This window comes from Arachis ipaensis, chromosome B01 (assembly GCF_000816755.2).
Source record: "Arachis ipaensis cultivar K30076 chromosome B01, Araip1.1, whole genome shotgun sequence".
Lineage (NCBI taxonomy): Eukaryota > Viridiplantae > Streptophyta > Magnoliopsida > Fabales > Fabaceae > Arachis > Arachis ipaensis.
The window spans coordinates 115,310,806-115,316,805 of NC_029785.2; positions in this window are offsets into that span (position 1 = coordinate 115,310,806).

Consider the following 6,000-nt stretch of genomic DNA (forward strand, 5'->3'; position numbering starts at 1 on the left):
TCCCCACACTTGGACCTTGCTCCATGTGCCTCTCTTCTGCTTCTTCTTGGTGAGCTGCAGTTACAGTTTCATCAATGATGTCGCACTGGAAGATGGAATGATCTTCTGGAGGGTGCTTCATAGCTTCATTCAAATTGAAACTCACTGCTCTGCCATCTATCTCAAAGGAGTAAGTTCCTGAGAAGGCATCCAGCTTGAACTTTGAGGTCTTCAGGAATGGTCTTCCAAGCAGGATTGAGGATGGTCTTCCTGAGTCATTAGGGGACATTTCCAAGATATAGAAGTCAATGGGAAATGTGAGCCCCTTAATGCTCACCAGCACGTCTTCAGTAATTCCAACCACTGTGATGATGCTTTTATCTGCTAAAACAAAACGAGCTACCGACCTTTTTAAGGGAGGGAGCCTCAGAGCATCATATATAGACAATGGCATTATACTAACACATGCTCCTAAATCGTACATGCAGTCAGAAAATATTACACCCCAATGGTACAGTTAACCATGCATGGATCTGGGTCACTACATTTTTCAGGTATACTTCCTATTAAAGCAGATATAGAACTACCTAAAAGAATAGTTTCTAATTCATTAATTTTATCTTTATGTATGCATAAATCTTTCAGAAACTTTCATATTTAGGTACTTGTTGAATAACATCAAAAAGGGGAACTGTTACCTCAACCTTTTTGAAAATTTCTACCATTTTGCGATCAAGTTCCATCTGCTTCCTGGACTTCCTTTCAAGGAGTGGAAATGGAATAGGAATGGCGCCACTTGCAGCTTCTGCGTCCTTTGGTGCTCCATTCCTTGGCTGAGCTACTTCTTCTTCAACCATATCTTGTACTTCCTCTTCCTCTTTAGCATCTTCCACTTCAACCAAGTCTTCAACTGGGGCGTGTTCTTGTGGGTTTGGCTCCTCCTGGTTCCTCTCTTACAATGTGGTTCCGGACCTCAAAGTAATGGCATTGATGCCACCTTTTGGGTTAGGTAAGGGTTGAGAAGGAATTCCACTGGAGCTTGAAGGCTGGTTGGTGGGAGCAGGTAATGAATCTATCTGGGAGACGAGAGCTTGTAAAGTGGCATTCAGACCATTTAAAGTAGAGTTCAGTGTAGTCTGCATGTCTTGTTGTCCTTGTGCAAGAGAACGAAGCATCTCGTCATTCGATGAGGAAGGAGGATAAGTAATCTGAGGGACCTGTTGTTGGTTGTGCTGGGGTCCTTGAGACAGCCTTAGGTGAGGTGCTCTGTAAGGCTGGTTCTGATTCTGCTGTCTGTTGTTGTTATTCCACCTCTGATTTCCATTATTGTCTCTGCCTCCTCTGTTATAGTTGTCCCTCCAGCCATGGTTGGAATTATCTCTCTAACCCTGGTTGGAGTTGTCCTGCCACCCTTGGTTATAGTTCCCACCTTGGTTGTAGTTGCCGCCTTGTTGATTGTATCCTTGATTCGGGCGGTCATAGAAGTTATGAGTAGCTGCCACGGTATTGTCTTCTTGTTGGAGCTGCGGACACTCATCAGTGTAATGACTATAATCAGCACAGACTCCGCATACTCTTTGAGGGACCAACTGTTGGCTTTGTTGTGGTGGGGAGGCTGAGTTTGTTGTTGATTCAATTGCATCTGCTTCAGTAGGTTGGTCATTTCACATATAGCTTGTGTGATAGTAGTAGTCTCACTGCTAGAGGAAGCCTCTGCAACAATCTTTCAGTGGATGTTCCTATGCCTGTGATTCCAAGTGGACTAAGCTAAATCGCTGATCAGTTGCCATGCTTCATCTGCGGTCTTGTACTTTTTCAGAGAACCATTACTAGCACCATCCAATGCAGTCTTATCCCGAGGCTTCATGCCTTGAGTGAAGTAGCTGATCAACACCAACTTGTCAATTATGTGGTGGGGGCATGTGTCTAGAAGGTTCATAAAGCGCTCCCAATACTCATAGAGAGTCTCCGATTCACCTTAAACAATGCAGGAGATCTCTTTCCTCAATCTATCTGTAACTTCAGCTGGAAAGTATTTTTCCAAGAATTCTCTCCTGAGCGTATCCCGGTTGGTAACAGTTGCTTCAGGTTGGGAGTAGTACCACTCCCTCACCTTTCCCTTGAGAGAAAACGGGAAGGCGGTTAGCAGAATAGAAGTTTCATTTGCACCATAACGCCTAATAGTAGAACAGGCTGTCTGAAAATCCCTGAGGTGCTTGATAGGCTTCTGAGCAGGTAAGCCATAAAACTTAGGCATCAAGTTGATTAGTGAAGTCTTCAGTTCAAAATCTGCAGCCAGATTTGGATGATGCACTTGATACGGTTGCAGTGTAAAATCTGGGGCTCCAGCTTCCTGGAGAGTAATCCTCCTAGGTGCTGCTATACTATCTGCACGTGAATCAACTGAATCAGTAGTAGAGGAGCTTGTTTCTTCCTCAGATGGCAGTTCAGAGATGAGATTGGTGAATCGATAATAATCACTTCACCACCCTCAGAGGCTAACCGACACCGAGCTCGCCTAATACGTGAAAGAGTTCTTTCAATTTCAGGATCAAATGCGGCTAAGCTCGGATCAGGCAGTGAACGCGTCATTCAATGAGAGAAATATATAACTCATGGTAATAAAATAAAATAAAATATACAAATAAATAAAATAAAAATATTTACACCAACTAATAATTTAGCACACAATTGCAACTCCACGGCAATGGTGCCAAAAATTGATGGAGGGCGTAAGTCGGCTAATTAAGAAATTATAATATAAGAACAGCGTTGCGAGTATAGTTCTTAACCAGCTAAAATCCGCTCATTAATTTAGAAAGGTTGTCACAAACTTAGAATAAAAATACTGGGAGTATGAGTCCCAAGTCGTCTCCCAACGAGTTGACAAAAGGGTGCTATCTTATTAATCAGGGGTTTTCCGAGAAATTTGAGAGTTGAATGACAGAAAATAAATAATTATAAATTAAAAGAGATTTATATATTCAAAATAAAAAGCCTTGACTAGGGGAATGATTAATTGGAAGTTCTATCCTTGTTGGAATTCTCTCAAGTGTAGTATAAAGAGGTTGTTGTTTTCACTTAGTAAATCCTTACCAAATAAAGGAAAGTCAAGTGATTGAGCTAACTCTTATTCGCAAATCCTAGTCCTCTCCCTTGGGAAGGTCTAGCGCTAGTAAATAGAGAATTAGCCAACGACTTCCAATTTAACTAATCACTTGAGCATTTCAACTCAAGTGTCTCTTTTTAATCAACCCCCATGTCAAGTTGGGAGTCTATGAAGAGAGAACTTTTGCGTGGTCTAGAATTCAGAATAAATTCCCGTTGCAAGTATAGCTTCTAAACCAACAAAAGTCCTTTCTTACAAACATTTTGGTTGTCACTAGTAACAAACCCCTTTAAAATTGATAACCGAAGTATTTAAACCTCGGGTCATCTTCTCAAGGAATTGCAGGGAGGTATGTTCTTATTATTGGTTATGAGTTTTGTAAATTTGGGGTTTTGAAAGTAAGGAACAAGTAATTTAAATGACAAATAAAATAAATAAATAACTATAAAATAAACTCTTAGCAAGGTATGAGAGTTTGGAAGTCCTGTCCTAGTTATCCTGATCAATGGTGATGAGAATTGAGTTTTAATCCCACTGAGTTAGCCTTTACTAAAGCAAGGGAAGGTCAAGTGGACCAATTAGTTTGATCCTCAGGTCCTAGTCAATTCCTAAGAAAGGACTGGAGTTATTGAAGTTCAATTCAATTAGCAAAGACAACAGTTATCAATCACGTTGAGTTTGATAACTCATAAGTTACCAATTACTTAACCAAGGCCAAAAGGGGAAAGGTAAACTTACTCGAATAAAAATGTCTTCAGATTGAAGCAACAGTAATATAAATGAAAGAAAGCAATCATAAACTGAAATACCTCAAATAACATTAATTAAGAGAATCATATGTAACATGGAAGAGTTCATAAATTAAATTGAGAAAATAATTAAAAAGGAATATTGAACCTGATGAAGAGTTGGAATACTAAACTGAAATAATAAGAAATCCTAATCCTAAAACCTAAGAGAGAGGAGAGAACCTCTCTCTCTAAAAACTACATCTAAACTAAGAAAAGTGAATAATTCGAGAGCTCTCCTTGAATGGATGCATTCTCCCACTTTATAAACTCTAATCTGTGTCTTCTGGACTCGGATCTGAGCCAAAAAGGGTTTCAGAAATCGCTGGAAGCGTTTTCTGTAATTTCTGGTGCGTGGCGTCTGTCACGCGTCCACGTGGGTCATGCGGTCGTGTCATCTGGAGTTTTCCTTGTCACGCGTTCGCTTCGGTCATGCGTACGCGCCATCTGTGTTCTGCTCATGGCGGGCGTCCGCGTCAGTCACGCGTTCGCGTCGATGCCAGTTTCTTCAAAAACTCCATTTTATGCTTTTCTTCCATTTTTGTATGTTTCCTTTCCATCCTTTAAGTCATTCCTGCCTTAGAAGATCTGAAACTTCTCAACACACAAATCATGGCATCGAATGGTAATAAAGGGTGATTAAAATAAATAATTTCAAAGCATAGGAAGCATGTATTTCACATATATCACATAATAAGGAAGGAAAAGTAAAACCATGCAATTTACATGAATAAGTGGGTGAAGGATTGAATAAATCTCTTGAATTGAGCACAATATATATCATAAAATATGGGTTTATCAACCTTCCCACACTTAAACAATAGCATGTCCTCATGCTAAATCCAAGATAAAGAATAAGGTAAGGTTAAAGTGGTGGAATCTCATACAATGCAATCTATTCTAAATGCAACTACCTAAATGCATCATGCAATTCTAATTGTTATTCACTTGTATATAAAACTTACATGTAGTTAAATTAATTCATATTCTCAAGGAATCATATATGCATAGCCAAACCCTAGATAATGTTAAAGCACTTTTACAATTGAGATGGGTAAACATATTTTTCAAACTTGCAAGACAATTAACAATTCAAGCAGAGATATATGGTGATGAGCTATTGAACCCTCACTGGATTTTGTGTTTATTCTCTAGTCACTCAGTGTTTATTGGGTTAATCACTCTATTCTTCTTTTTATCCTTACTTTCTATAACTTTGTTCTTCATCTAACCAATCAACAATTATAGAATACAGACATACAAAAATCATGAGGTCTTTTTCAAGGTTGTAATGGGGCTAAGGTAAGGGTAAGGGTATATATATAAGGCTAAGTGAGCTAATAAGTGAATCCTTGATTAGTCTAAGATCTCACCTAACATACATATTTTGTAATTCAAAGTTTCTTAACCTATTTGCCCAACTTTTCTCACTTTGTATTGCAAGCTCATGCATTAACTTAAATTTTATCCCATGTGCATTGATTCTTTTTATTTTGTAATTGGGGAGTTTTTGTATCCCCTTAATTAAATATCGAAAATAATTTTTTTTATTGCACATGGTAATTCAATTGTTTTGATTTCACATGAGCATGCTTCCCAAATTGAGATATATTTTGAAATATCTTTATTCTTTTTAACTTTCTACCTTTGTTTCTATCATCCATGTTCCCATTAAGTTCCCCACACTTAAACAATACACAATTTCTATCTTAAGCTAACCAAGGATTCAACTTGGGATTTTTATTTTATTTTTCTGCTTAAGGCTAGTAATGTGGTTTATAGAACAAGAGGGGATTAAAAAGCTCAAAGGGGCTAACAAGGGTGATTTAAAGGGTAGGCTTATTTGGGATAAGTGAGCTAAATAAGTAATGGCCTCAATCATCTCTTAGTATGTATCTATACTCTATAATTGGACATATAGACTAAAACAAGGTAAAGAACACCAGAATAGAAAAGAAGGGCAAAACACACAGGAATAAAAATTATGGTTTGAATGTAACCATACAATTAAGCTCAAAACTCACAGGCTGTGTGTTCTCTAGCTCAAAAATCATATATCAGTTATGTATGTCATGCAAGTAGAGATCAAGAGTTTCCATTATTCTCAATGTAAATCTTAGGGTG